This window comes from Cervus canadensis, chromosome 7, assembly GCF_019320065.1.
Source record: "Cervus canadensis isolate Bull #8, Minnesota chromosome 7, ASM1932006v1, whole genome shotgun sequence".
Taxonomy (NCBI): Eukaryota; Metazoa; Chordata; class Mammalia; order Artiodactyla; family Cervidae; genus Cervus; species Cervus canadensis.
Window position 1 is genome coordinate 66,085,117 of NC_057392.1, and position 16,221 is coordinate 66,101,337.

A 16,221-nucleotide genomic window follows, 5' to 3' on the forward strand; every position below is an offset into this window, starting at 1 on the left:
ATGCTGTTGCCAGCAATGTACAGGAATTCTTTTTCTATATATCTTTGCTTGTACTTGGTATTTTCTTACAAATTTTTTCTTCATTGTTAAATTATCATTTTCCTAATTACTATTGACTATGTATTTTTTCCCTGTGATGGTTGGCTGTTTGTTTTAGTGAGCCAGTTAGAAGAAAATCATCAGGTTTAAGGCACACAGTGGTGGAGATAGGTAACACTGGGGGCTCCACAGTGGGCCTTACAATGAGCAAAGCCGTCCACTCACATATGCACTGCGTTCCCCTGGCGTCCTTCCCCACCCCATAGTATAATTTTGAATTCACTACAGCTTTCATTTTATGTGCAAACTTTCTTGGGCTTTCCTCCTTTGTTCTATTCTGACATCTTACTAGAGTGATTGTTATTTCCAACCTAAGGGTCCTCTGATATCCTTTATCCTTTTATGGTTCGGACAGTTTCAATCACTACTTCATAACAAACTAGAAGTTTTATTTTAAATGCACTATAATGAATAGATATATCAGGCACATTTCTAGACCCAAACCTCAGGCATTTCTTCTGAGTACCAGTTTAAGTTTCTGCCAAAAGTTCCAGTCTGTGTATATTTATTTTCCAATACAGGCCATATTATCTGAGCCATCAGATACCAAAAGCTTAGTAGGATTGCCTATGCTCTCCAGAGCATAATTTCCTCTGGAAAATTTTCCTCTCTGAAAAATTTTAAGCATGCTTCTGAACAGGCATCCTCCCATTCAAATTCAGATTCTTTTTAGTGACTTTGTTAATTGGGCCAAAAGATCTCTAGATAAGAAATATGCTTTCACCAAAACCCCCCAAACCTATCTGTCTCTCAGCTTCTTGATTCCCACCTTGGTCTCTGGGAAACAGTAGCTTGTTTCTCACAACTTAATAAATGGTTCTTAATACTCCAGCTCTTGCAGTCCTCTGGGTTGTCAAATACAGTTGCACCCTGAATTTTAACTGGTTGTATTAGCTACAAAAGGATGACTGGTCATAAGTCCTTTTGTATGTCTTTCCCCAAGTTAGTTATCATGGCATCAATGATGCAGTGTCCTCACTTGCTCTTAAGTTTTATCAGTACAATTTTGCCTTGCTAGATAGTGACAAAATAAGTAGACAGCATCAAATATCAGAAGAAATAAATTAACCCTAAAGATGGACACCCTATTTGAACATCAGCTACACCAAATAAGGCATACTATTGCAAATAAGTACGTGGAAAGATGCTCAACCTCATTAGTTTTTACAAGAGTGCAGATTAAAACCACTATAAAATACTACCACATTCCTATTTAACTGGTTAAAAAACGAAATTGTGATCATTTCTTTTCTGATGAGAAAATGAAGTAAGTAGAGCTTTCATACACTATGAATTGGAATGAAAAATAATGCAACCACTTTGTTGGTGAGTTTAGCATGTTCTTTAAAAATCCATATTCTACTATTGTTGTGACTTAGTCAGTCACTAAGTCGCGTCTGACTCTTTGTGACCCCATGGACTGCAGCATGCCAGTCTCCCCTGTCCTTCACTATCTCGTGGAGTTTATTAAGATTCATGTCCATTGAGTCAGTGATGCTATCTAACCAACTCACTCTCTGCTGCCTCCTTCTCCATTTGCCTTTCATCTTTCCCGGAATCAGGGCCTTTTCCAATGAGTCAGCCCTTCACATCAGGTGGCCAAAGTGTTGGAACTTCAGCTTCAGCATCAGTCCTTCCAATGACTATTCAGGGTTGATTTCCTTTAGGATTGACTGGTTGGATCTCCCTGCAATCCAAGCGACTCTCAGGAGTCTTCTCAACACCACAATTCAAAAGCATCAATTCTTCAGCGCTCAGCCTTCTTTATGGTCCAACTCTCACATGCATACATGACTACTAGAAAAACCATAGCTTTGACTATATGGACCTTTGCTGGTAAAGTGATATCTCTGCTTTTTAATACACTGTCTAGGTTGGTCATAGCTTTCTTTCCAAGGAGCAAGCATCTCTTAATTTCATGGCTGCAGTCACTGTCCATGGTGATTTTGGAGCCCAAGAAAATAAAATCTGTTACTGCAACTGCATAATGAAATATCACAAAAAAATATTTTAATGAATTTTTGATAAATGCTGTAATGTGAATTTCAAAATAATTATGTTGAGTGAATATAGCCAACCATACAAAAAGTATTTTGTATGATTTCATTCATATAAAATTCTAGAAAATGCAAACTAATCTATAATGGATGAAAGGTCCTTGGTTGCTGCTTTTGTGGGTGCAGGGAGAAATGGAAGAGAGGGATTCCCAATGAGGAAACTTTGCAAAGTGATGGTTATTTTCACTCCCTTGATTATAGCAACTATCTTTCATTTGTATACATATGTGGTATTTATAAAATTGTACACTGTAAACAGGCACAGTTTATTGTATCTCAGTTATACTCAACAAACTTATTTTTAAAACATTCCACAGCAACCATTCTTTAGTCAGAACATCACTGTCTAATTTCTCTGCTGGAATTGTAATTTCTCTCCTGTATAACTCAATCTGTGATATCAAAGAAGGCTTGAGCATTTAGCATGGCTGATTAAAACTGAGTGAACGGTGAATTTAGATAATATACCCTTTGAAATGGAAAGGGCAAAGTGCTTCATTCACATATTTATCCTTATGTGTATTCAGGTGATAACAGATAATTTATTCCTCTGTCAGTTCACACCTCCTACATCCTCTTATCTCACAATCTTACTTGCAAGACCTTCAGATAAGCATCATCAACTCCTATGGAGCACACACTAAGGGGTAGACCATAAGCACTATATAAAGCAACCTTGAAAATATATTGCAACCACCCCTAAAACTAGAGGTTTTGAAGTCAATTTTGAAATCAACAGTAATATTTTCATCTTATGTTGATAGATAATTTTAGAATTAACAATATGCTTTTCACATATATGTTTTAAAAAGCCAAGATGAGAGTATGATTTATTAGTCTTTTGGCTATTTTTCATTGCAGAGATTCTGTCTTCTGTGTTGATAGCTATGGAGATTGATATATCTGAATCAAGGTAGGAAAACTTTTCTTGTTTGCTAAACACTAAACCAATTGTAGGTGGCACTGGTGGTAAGGAAACCACCTGCCAATGCAGGAGGCACAAGAGATGTGGATTCAGTCCCTGGCCCAGAAGATCCCCTGGAGGCATGGCAACTCACTCTAGTATTCTTGCCTGAAGAATTCCATGGACAGAGGAACCTGGCCTGCTACAGTTGATGAGATCACAGTCAGATATGACAAGCAAAGCAAGCAAGAAGTGACAAACACTAAACCAACTATAGTAGATACTATTTACCTTATTTTTATTTTTAATTGTGGTAAAATTCACAAAACATAATACTGACCATATAGTTTTAATGTATAGTTTAGTAGTATGAAGTACATTCACATTATTGTGCAGCCAATCTCTGGAACTCTTCATCTTGTAAAAATTAAACACGGTACCCATTAAAGACCTCTCTATTCCTTCTTCCACCCAGCCTCTGGCAACCACCATTCTAATTTGTCTCTATGAAATCGAGTACTCTAGATATCATATATAGGTAGAATCATATCATATTTGCTGGTTTGCTACTAGTTTATTTCACTTAACCTAATGTCCTCAGGTTTCATTCATGATGTAGCATGTAATAATTCTGGAAATGGATGAAATAAAGCATTTTCCACACATTGTACTGTTTCAGTTAACATTTTTTTGGCCGATAGTTTCTCAAAAGAAGAGTATATTTTTGCACAAAGAGGATATGAACTAAGTGACCTAATAGTACAATGTGTGTGAAAATAGGTTGATTTTTTTTCCTGAGGTTTTGTTTATATTGACCTATGGCAGGATAAAATAGGAAGCAGGGATAGCTGCTTGTGGTCATTTTAAAGATGAACTTATACTTAGTACTTGGGAACAATCTAAGGTCTTGGAGATGGTTATACATTGTTATGAGCTTTGTCACAGCAAATCTAATGTTTCAAATTGTGTATATTTTAAACCTGGACAATTCCTATTCTGGATTATAGCACAGACTGAGCCACTTTGTAATCCACACATTTGATATTCTTGGAATCACTAGTTGAAGGCTTAATAGCATATGTACTCACTCTCACATGACTTGAAATCTTTAAGTTGGGGTCCTGACTATAAAGCACAGTATCCTTCTGATATTTTATATTCTGTCAGTTGACTGAAAGACTGGGTTAAGGCAGAGATTGTTTCATTTTTAATGAAACTGTACTACCCAAACCTAAATCTGGAGTGTGCAGATAAAACATGATATATTTCCCATAAAAGATCAATTTTCTTACATCACAATGCCACTGATAAATGTTTAGGTTTATTTTCTTTAAGTGAATTATTCATTATAAAAAGATGTTTAAAATTTAAGATTTTCACCTAGCTATTTTCAAAGTGAGTTCTCTGAAGGATTTATTATTTTACATGTGTGTGCACCATCATATTTAATATCTATGTCTCCATTAATTTTTGTGATATAATTTCATATCTTATAAATACAACACTATCTCCCAATAAAAGCATTAAAATTCACAGCCTGCAGAAAATGAAAATACAGTGTTAAAAATCATGGGCAAGATATTATGCCTTAAACAAACCATCCAGATAAAACCTAAGCTATTTTATTCAAGATAGTAAATAACCTAATGCCTTCATTAACCTTTATTCCTTTTCACTAGCAGTCTTGGAACCTTGGCTCTGAGCTGAGCCCAGCAGGTTACCCATGAGGTGACATTTTAGAGATTGGCAAAGCTGTGCCCTCAGTTTCAGGGCACACTATCTCGAGTTTTTGTCTTTCACAGCAGGAGAAAGCCTCTCTCTGGATCCCTTTGTCCTTTTGAAAATAAACTTGAATGTGTGTACATGTAAATGCACGAATGTAAGGAATTTCTGCCAATGTGAAAAACATTTACCCACTTTTTAGTTTAAGATACAAGACTGAGTATGTCAGGTAGTTGAAAAAATATCTTAAACCAAATTCAACCAAAGAAAGAACTTAAAATACAAATCTTTGAGAATTCCTTAGAGTGTGCATTTTATTCCATAAAGATGGAAAATGTACTTAAGTAAAACTTTTCCTGGTTTGTCACTTGTTCTAATAATGTAAAGGGTTGTTTATAGAAAATAGATAAGCTAGATGTGGTATTTACAAAAGCCAGAGTATAATGTGGTACTTGGAAATGATAAAGATGTACACATAATAGCAAGTTCAGATCTTAATAACATACAAATGAATTAAAGAAAGAGAGATTTACATGCATAACAAAGTAGCACACATGTTAATTAACAAACATCCACTCAAAATAACAATACACATGTTTAGAAAGGCACAGAATAAAGCAATATATAATAAACAGTTTAGAATTGTTTCCTAAGTTGAAAGGCAGATAAAAGCAGACGGCTGACTGGCTGGCTGGATAGATAGGTAGGCAGATAAACAAAACGAGAGAAGAATCTTTGTGGACCAGATGGTATGTGCCATAATGCAAAAATTTTAATTAATTCAGATGTCTTCCTATGAGATCCAAAGAAAAAATTCCAGTGTAAATTGAATTTCAAAAGTATTTGAAGCTGTCTTCCTTTCTTTCATTCTCTATAAATACTGATGTATTAATAAATAAATAAGCCACTTCAAATAGGTAAAATTATAAAATAAGAAGTTATTATTTCTGAGGTCATCTCTGAATATTTTCTTCGCTTCTATGAATTTAGGGTCAAGAGCATGTGTCTGGTTCTCTTCCCAGATGCCATAGTTCAATAAACTCTTTAGGATTGTTGTGACATAACCTAAAATCTTCTCAGGAATAATTGGAACAGCAGAACAAAGGAAACAAAAGAAGAAATTAATCACATTTATGTAATATCTAATGTATAGTATTCCACCATGTATTTTGACTATATATACACATATATTTATATATGTAGATTTATTTTGCATATATTTAAAGTCCTTTTCTGTACCAGAGATTTGCTTTGGGAATATCACAGTAAACAATGCAAATTCCATGTCCCTTTGAAGTTTATTTCTATAGGGAGACCAACAATATCCCCAAATAAGTCTATAACATGATGTAGTAGTAAGTGCTATAAAACAAAAAGTAAATAGTGAGAAGTTATCATTTCTAACAGAGAAGCTGTCTTTATAGAGAGATAAAGGCGAGGTTCTTTGAGAAGGTGACATTTGAGCAGAGCCCTAATGACACAAAATTCCTGAAGCGGTCAATAATTTATGGAATCAAGATGCAAATGTGGTTCTTTAGTATAAAAGTCATGTATTAATAGATTGGGTTTTCTGACAGCAAATTCAGGTATACAAATAATTGCTTTTCTCTAATTCAACATCAATTCTCTTTTGAGCAGACATTTGACATGACAGTAGCAAATAGCTTAGTAAATTATAGGATAGCAGTTATTTATTATAAATAAATAAATATAAATTATAAATAAATATATAAACTATTATAGGATAGCAGTTATTTATTCAGTAATGAACTGAATTAAGTCAGTTCAGTACTGTAATCACTCTGACATTCTTCATTCTTTCCTTCTCCTCTTCCATTGCTCAGATAGGATTTATCTGAGCAATGATGGTGGTCGAGTTGTGGTGGGACAGCATCGTAGTTCCAGGTGGGTTAAATAAAAGCATGTGGTCCACAAATGCTCCATGCTGAAAAGTGAAAGTGCTAGTCACTCAGTTGTGTCTGACTCTTTGTGACCCCCAAGGACTGTAGCCTGCCAGCCAGCTCTGTCCGTGGGATTCTCCAGGCAAGAATATTGGAGTGGGTTGCCATGCCCTCCTCCAGAGGAATCTTCCAGACCCAGGAACTGAACCCAGGTCTCCCACATTGCAAGCAGATTCTTTACCATTTGAGCCACAAGGGAAGCCCATGTTCCATGCTGGCACCGTCTAAAGTGTACAAATATGCCCAAACTATTGCATGGTCATCCTTCCATAATGAACTCCTCTGTTCTATTTTCCTGCCTGGTGTCTGACCATATGGTGAATGCCTTCTCCTGCTGTATCCCCTGGTCATGGACACAGAACTCTCTCAGAGTTTTCTGTTTGCTTGCTTATGACCTCCCAGGCATAGGAAATGTTAGACTGAGATTCAAGGCTGACTCTCAGTACCAGTTCAAGCCCTTGGTATGTGAATACTCATCTCTCTTCTATGTTTCTTCTTTTACTATTTTTATTGGAGTATAGCTGACATATAATGTTGTGTTAGTTTAAGGTGTACAATAAAGTGAATTATTTATACATATACATATATCCACTCTTCTATAGACTTCCCCATAGTGTTAGTTGCTCAGTTGTGTCTGACTCTTTGCAACCTCATAGACTGTAGCCTGCCAGAATCCTCAGTCCAAGGAATTCTCCAGGCAAGAATACTGCAGTGGGTTGCCATTTCCTTCTCCAAGAGATTGTCCCAGCCCAGAGATTGAACCCACATCTCCTGCATTGCAGGTGGATTCTTTGACCATCAGAACCACCAGGGAAACCATCTTTTTCCTATAGATGTCATTACATAATATTGAATGGAATTTCCTGTGCTACCCAGTAGGTCCTAGTTATTATCTATTTTATAAGTAGTGTGTATATGTTAATCCCAGTCTTCCAATTTATCCCTCTCTCCTTTCCTCATAGGTAACTCTAGGTTTAGTTTGCACATCTGTGACTCTATTTCTCTTTTGTAAATAAGTTGATTTTACCTTTTTTTTTAGATTTCACATGCAAATGGTATCATATATTTGTCTTCATCTGTCTGACTTACTTCACTCTTCCTAGTTCCTTTACTGTGAGGGAAAGGGGAGTCCTTTAAGCTTTCCCCTTCTCAATTTTCCTGGTTGGAAAGGGGCAATATCAACCTCTAATCTTGTATATGAACATTTTCAGGAGGTTCTAGTACCATTCCCTTTCCCTTAAAGTTAATAAGGAAGGCAGGATATATGACTTATCCTGTTGCCAACCATTGTTAACAATTTTTCTTCCACTTTGTTTCCTTCTGCCGCTTGGAAAATCTTTAGTCAGAAGGACAGTGGAAGAACCACCTCAGCAAATAATCCTTCTGTCTTGTTTTATTATCAGCTTTAACTTGAGAGTTGAGCAATTATGTGTTAATTCTTCGGTGGCAATGCTCTCTGGAGGACAGAGCCCCTCAGGGCTGAGGAAAACGGACTTGAGAAACAAGTGAAGCTTGGAAAGTGGATGAGTGAATATTTCACAGAGTTTTCAAGGTGCAAATTTTAAACAGCCTCAAACCCTCAGGTCGTGAAATGTACAAAATTCCATAGAAAATATACAAAATATTATCCAGTGAAGGAAGGTCTGTTTCTACAAATAGACATTTCTGTGAAGCCAGGAAGAAAGCAAGACATAATCTGAGGCTGTGAGTGCCGCAGGAGGATGCAAGTAGCAAAGAGCTGGGAACTGTTGACCAAGTCTTAGGTCTATTCAGGAGGGGAGTCAGCTTAGCAAACCCTCCACCTGGGAAACCCTCCTGGGCCTGGGAAAAGGGTGAACTGGCACAAACCCCACTATGCCTGCAATAAGGTAATACCATTTTCCCAAGTCCTTGTTCAGTTGGGGATTAAAATACAATAAAGTTAATTAGGTGTCTTTGGGTCTGAGTTATGCTACATGCATTGTCTGAATATTTGTACCCACATAACTATAAAGGTAATTGCATTGGTAACATCACTCTGTCTCTGACTAGAGCAAATGGAAACCTGATAAAACATCCTCAAGTCCCAAAGGAAAGTATGCAATGAGAGTAAATAAAATGAAAAAAAAAAAAAAGAAGTATATATGGGTAAATATGATAAAACTTACTATCTAGAAAAAGTTGACTATCTATAAAAAGTAATAATAACATATAAATTGTAGAGATTTTTAAAAGGTCACAATTAAATTGCAAGACAATAATAGCATGTAAGCTGGAAGAGGTTAAAGAGTTTAGGATCCTTAAGTTGTTTAGAAAGCAGATAAAGAAACTGTTCATATTTAATCTTTTAAGTTAGGCTTGTGTGTTAAAATTTCAAGGCTAACGACACACACATGCACATACATAAGCAGAACTATTTTTCTAATTATTTAAAAAAGTTGTTTGAGAGAGAGGATAAAAGTAGAAGTAGAGATAAAACAGTTTTGTATTAACACAAAATAAAATATGAAGTACAGGGAAAAATAAATGAGGTAATCAATAAATAGCAAGAGTAGTGTAAAAATAAACCTAAATATATATCTGTACTTATATAAATAAATATATTTAGACATTGAGTTTTAAAAGCTTCAATTACTTTTTAGCAGAATACTCCTGAAATACAAAGACTGATAAAAGTACAAAGTGAAAATTTGCGAAAAGAAATTATCACCAGATAAGAAGGTGATAATAGAACTTAAAGCTGGCATAAATTAGTGATACCATTTACATAACACAGAAATTAAAGGAAAAAATGAACACACATTTGCACATTTACTGAAAGAATATAATTGTGTATTTTGTGATTTAAGACTACTGATATCACCTTTGGACACAAATCAAAACCACTAGATATGTCTTCCCTCAACTAAAATGGTTTACTTTAAGAAAAGCTAATTGTGTTCCAGGTCCATGTTTATTATCGTCGATAGGCAGTGCTACATGTCTGCTTCACCTCTTGCTCATAATATGATTTTTAAACAGGCATAAATAATGTTCAGTTCCTCAGATCATCCAGAGTAGTAATCTTGCCTCTAGTATTAATTAATTGGTGGCTTGTAAAGTTAAGAGGCACACTTTCATTTATGTAAATATTCTGTTTCAATTACTCTGTTATAGTGGAACTGTGAATAGCTTAGTTATAAGAAGAAAACAAGATGCACTTTAATTAGCACATTCAGGTCTAACTATGTCAGGCTTTCCTGGTGGCTCAGTGGTAAAGAATCAGCCTGCCAATGCAGGAGATATGGATTCAAGCCCGGGGTTGGGAAGATCCCCAGAGGAGGAGATGGCAAACCACTCCAGTATTCCTGCCTGGGAAATCCCATGGACAGAGGAGCCTAGTGGGCTACAGAACATGCTGTCACAGGAGTTGGATATGACTTAGTGACTAAACAACCACCACAAAAGGTGAATATATCTGAGCCATAGATGTTGATCTCTCCAAGGTTTAAGGAGCTTTTCATTTGCATTAAAAGAAATCAATGGCATAATCAATATACTGCTTAAATATCTGGGCCAACCCTAATTCAAGGGTTGTAAATCATTTATAGAAAATGAGGTAAGGTATGGCTAGAACCTCCCAGAATCGGATGGGAATGGAATATTTCTTCATTTGACTACCTATTTGATTTCATTCATCAGAGATTGGTGGGTTTTGTCAAATAGCTCTTTTGCATATTTTGCTAGTTTATTAGGTTACTATATTAGATTATACATAAGTATTCCATTTTGGTGGGTCCTGATATAAGTGATATTGTTTTAATTTTCAAACTCCACCTGTCCACTGTCAGTATGATGATTCTGCCCTCCTGCTCAGTTGCCTCAGTCATCCCTGACTCCTTGCGACCCTATGGATTCTAGCTCGGCAGGCTCCTCTGCCCATGGGGTTTCCCAAGCAAGAATACTGGAATGGGTTGCCATGCCCTTCTCCAGGGGATCTTCCTGACCCAGGGATCGAGTCAGGGTCTCTTACATCTGCATTGCAGGAAAGAGATTGATTTTTGTATATTAACCTTGTTTTCAGAAACCTTGCTATAATCACTTGTTAGTTGCAGGAGGGTTTTTTTTTTTTTTTTTTGGTCAGTTCTTAATGGATTTTCTACATAGATGATCATGTCATCTGTGAACATAGACAATTTTATTTCCTTCTTATCAATCTATATCCCTTCCTTCCCTTCCTTTAACTCCCCACTCCCTTCTTCCCTCCCCTCCTCCCCCTTTCCTCCTCTCTTCTCCTCTCCTCTTCCCTTTCCTTTCCTTAGTGTTTTAGCTAGTACTTCTCATGCTAGATTGAAAAAAAGTCCTGAGAGGGGACATCCTTACCTTGTTTCTTATCTTAGTGGGAAAACGTCATTTCTCACAATTAAGAATGTTAGTTGTAGGTATTTTGTAGATAGTCTTTATCAAGTTAAGTTTTCCTTTATTCCTAATTTACTCAGAATTTTTACCAAGAATAAATGCTTTATTTTGTCAAATGCTTTTTCCGCATCTATTGCTATGATTATGTAATTTTTATTTTTTAGTCTGTTGATGGGATGGATTACTTTAACTGACTTTTGAATATTAAAATGGCCTTGAATACTTGGGATAAATCCCACTGGGTTTTGGTGTATAATTTTTTTTATACTTTTTTGGATTTAATTTGTTTATATTTTGTTGAGAATTTTACATTTATGTTCATGAAATATATCGATCTGCAGTTTTCTTTTCTTATAATATTTTTGTTCTGTTTTGATTTTAGGGTAGTCTCAGTCTTATAAAATAAGTTAGGAAGAATTCCCTTTGTATCTATTCTTTGAAGAAGGTTGTGGAGAATTTGTATAATTTCATCCTTGAAAGTTTGGTAGAATTCACCAGCAAACTCATGACTCATCAGTGACTTGATGCTTTGTCTTTTGGAAGGCTATTATTTATTGCTTAAATGCATTTAATAGATTTAGACCTATTTAGGATGTTTACTTCTGTGAGTTTTGGAAATTGTGTCTTTCAAGAAGTTGGTCCATTTCAACTGGGTTAGCGAAGTTGTGACCATAGAGTTGTTCATAATATTCCTTTATTATTCTTTTCATGTGCATCTTTTCATGATATCTTTTGATGTCACCTCTTTCATTTCTGATATTAGTAATTTGTGTATCAACTCTCTTTCAGCATGGCTAGAGGTTTGTCAATTTTGTTGCTCTTTTTAAAGAATCAGCTTTTAATCAGCTTTTTGTTTCACTGACTTTCTCTATTGATTGCCTGTTTTGAATCTTATTGATTTCTGCATTCATTCTTATTATTTCTTTCCTTCTGCTTAGTTTGAATTTAATTTGCTCTTCTTTTTCTTATTTCCTTAGGTGGAGACCTAGATGATTAACTTTCTATTTTTCTTCTCTTCTAACATATGTGTTCAATGCTATAAATGTCCTTTTAAGTATTGCTTTCAATTTATCCCACAAAATTTGATGTTTCATTTTCATTTAGTTAAAAAATACTGTTTGATTTTTCCTGATATTTCTTCATTGTCCCATTATTTAGAAATGTATTTTTCAATCTCCACTATTTTGTAAGAAATCTCTCTGTTATTGATTTCCAGTTTAATTCCATTGTAGTCTAAGAAAAGGCATTGTATAATTTCTATTCTGATTTTCTGACTTCTGTGTTTTGTCCATTTCTGAGACAGGAGTGTTGAAGTCACCAACTATGCTAATGAATTCATTTATTCCTCCTTGTAGTTCTATCATTTTTTGTCTCATGTAATTTGATATTTTGTTATTAAAAATTATGTCTTCTGTAGAACTGACTCCAGTATCATTATGTAACATCCTTCTTTATCCCTGATAACTTTCCTTGCTTTGGCTGAAATTAACATGGTGCTATGTTACTTCAGTTGTGTCCAACTCTGCGACCCTATGTGCTGTAGCTTTCCAGGCGCCTCTGTCCATGGGATTCTCCAGGCAAAAATACTGGAGTGGATTGTCATGCACTTCTCTAGGGCATCTTCCCAACACAGGGATCAAACGCACACCTCTTTATGTCTCCTGCACCGGCAGTGGGTTCTTTACCTCTAGCACCACCTGGAAAGCCCTAACATAGCCACTTCGGCTTATTTTCTGTTAGTGTTATCATATTTTCTCCATCCTGTTACTTTTAATCTTTATGTCTATATATTGAAAGTGAGTTTCTTGTAGAAAGCATATCATTGGGTCTTGTTTGTTGATTCACTCTTTTAATTGACACATATAGATCATTAATGTTCAAAATCATCATTGTTATGATTGGATCAGTATTTTCCATATTTGTTACTCTTAGGTAGTGTGAATACCTGTAATAACAAAGTGACCCTAATTCATTCCTTCTGTCTCTTGTAATGTTGCTATAATTCACTTCACTTACATATAAGCGTACATAAACAGATATAATATATATACATAAACAGATATATATATAATAGTTTATAGCTCTGTTTATGTATATAAACAAATATATATATGTACATATATATATATATAAGAGAACCATTTCTTTATATATTTTTCCTTTTTTTTTTTCCTTTCAATTGTTTCAAATGAAGGGGACATTTGAAGTTCCTTCCAGATCTTGTCTGCAAGTAGAATAACAAGAATTATTTCTCTTATGAAAGTCAGAGGAAAACAATAATTTGGAGAGAGGAAGGGGTGTTTGTTCATGAGTAATCTTTGCTAGGTTTAACTGAATGCAATAAAACTTTGGTCAGATATTAGTATTGATGTATATCAATAAAAATCGATATATGCAATTTTTTTTAATTTGCAATTTTAATCCAGTAATTGGATCACCTTTATGAATTTTAATATAGATAATTCTTTTGTGCTTTGAATAAATGCTTTCTATTATACTTTCATCCTGGAGAAAGAAATGCAACTCACTCCAGTATTCTTGCCTGGAAAATCCCATGGTCAGAGGAGTCTAGCAGGCTATAGTCCATGGGGTCGCAAAGAGGTGGACACGGCAGTGACTGAGCATATACTGTCATTGCTCTTCAGCCAAAGACACTGAAAATACACTTACAGTTGAATAAATTTATTTTGTTTCTCCTGAAAAGTAGGGAGAGACACACAATGGGAAAGTGTCTCAGTGAGAGGCTGTAATTGCTAAAGACTCAAGGAAGAAAGGCTTTGATTGAGTTATATATATATATATATATATATATATATATATAAATATATATATTATATCATCTTTAAAGCAGGAGAAATAAATTGAGGTTAAATTTGTAATTGGTAAGAGGTAGCACTCATAAATGTCAGGGTTGGGATATTTGGTCTCTTTTTGTGGTAAAGATAATAATTATTTCATTATGATAATCAGCCATAAGTTTGAAATTCTTTTGTTTTTGTCTTAATTTATCAGCATAACAGATTTACCTTGTCTGATGTTGATGTTCTTTGAAAGTATGTATGTTCAACAGAAGAAAACCAGTGTCTAGCTGTGAGTGCCAGGCCAGTAACCAGATGTTGAAGGTTGTTTTGCTCTTTCTCATTGTCATGCTGTGAAAGGCAGCATGATAGAGTGGCAAGAATCCTGCATTGGTATCCGCAGTATTTGCATTGCCATCACCATTCTTTTGTCATCAGTGGGTCCTTGGACATGTAAACTAAAATTTCTGTGTCTTAGTGTCTAGTTTCCCTTAGGCAACAATTCTGGGTCTAACTCTATAAAATTAGAGAGTTAGGCTTAATGACTCCTAAAGTCGTTCCCATTTCTTGCATTCTATAAATGAGACTTTTTATAAAAGCTAACAGAATTCCATTGTGAAATGTTGAATAAAATAAAACCATCAGGGAGTTTTATTTACTGTTTCTTTAGATATAAGCTTTATAGTAAAGATAAAAGGTCTCTATGCTCTGTTTATAGCTTCCTGATCTCAGGAAATAAGTCAATGAATAAAGCTGTCCCTTATTTCATCCTTTCCTACAATGCCAATAGTTATACTTCATTTCATTCAGTGACTCTGAAAATAATAAAATTCATTTTTCCTTTTAATGGGAAACAGTATATTACAAATAAATCTTTTCATTTCTTTTCCCTACAATCTCAAATCAATATGTCTTATGGGTAATTTTTTGTATAGTATGTTTTATGGCTGAATTTATAAATAAGACAGAAAATGTTCAGAATTTTAGAATTATAGTCATCACTAGGATCTATATTTTTGTCTTTTTCTTCTGTGTGACTAGCCATTGCTGGTAGAGCCTCACATTTTAGTAATGAATCCTTTAGAAATGTTTTACAACTAGGTAATCTAAAAGGAGAGAAGGCATTTGGTTTGTTTGTTCTCACACTGGTTTTCCATGAAGGTTCTGTTTTTTGTTGAAAGTCACTGGGATATCTCTTATCTGTCTCTTAACTGGCATTTTGCTATAATGTGGTGTGAAATATTGTTAATAGACAATGTCTCTTTATGTGTGTTAGAGTCTTCTTCGTATGTTTATCTAAATACATAACCCAAGCTGCTAAGTCAAAGTATGTTTCCTTTTACATGTATAAATCCTCTATAAATGGATCAGTCTGTGACTAGATCAAGGGCTACCTGTCTGTCTAGTATGGATCTTTTGTAGATTGACAGATGACCTTGCTTCATCTGTCTGCTCCTAGGAGAATTATAGGCTTGATGTACAATGATACAATGAGAGTCTGACCTATTAAGTAAACAGTTAGAATCTGCTTAGATTTATCTTTTAGCATAAATATTAACAAAATGAGCTAAGATTTACATAGAGTTCTTTAATGAAAGAGACACATGGGCATGTGATAACTTAGCTATAAATATATTAGAGAAATAAATATACAGTTTAGCATATGATTTATTAAGTTCAAATAAATATACATTTTTTTTCAGCATTCCTGGCTTTACTATTCTCTCTTTTTTAGAACAGATTAGTAATAAAATATGGAAGGTCAGGACAAGATGTGGTGACATTTATCCTTTGAAATTTATAGTTTGTTTCATAGAAAAACCATTCTGCATTGTTTTTAACCTCAAGTGTATTATTATCTCAATAGTGATCTTAGTATTCCAGGGAATCAACATATATATGAGGGTCCCTTAAAAGAGCTATAATGTATAAGATGTTAAATATTAAAATTATGAAAAACTAAGAATTTCTAAAAGGAAACAATCAAGCATCATCATATAATAATAAAATATGAATTTTCTGAGATAATTCTTTCTTTTCAGAATTTTATTCCTTTCTTAAAGTGTTATATTATGTTTAAAATTCAATATCTATGTCTTTGCAGTGCTTTTTAAAAATTTATTTTAATTTTTATATAATATTAAAGTATAGCTGATTGACAATGATGTACAGTTATAAGTGTGCAATGTAATTATTTCATTATATCTCTACAAATATAATCTTTTTTTTAAATTCTTTTCCCATTTAGGTTATTACAGAATATTGAACTGAGTTCCTGCACTATAAGGTATGTCCTTGTTGGT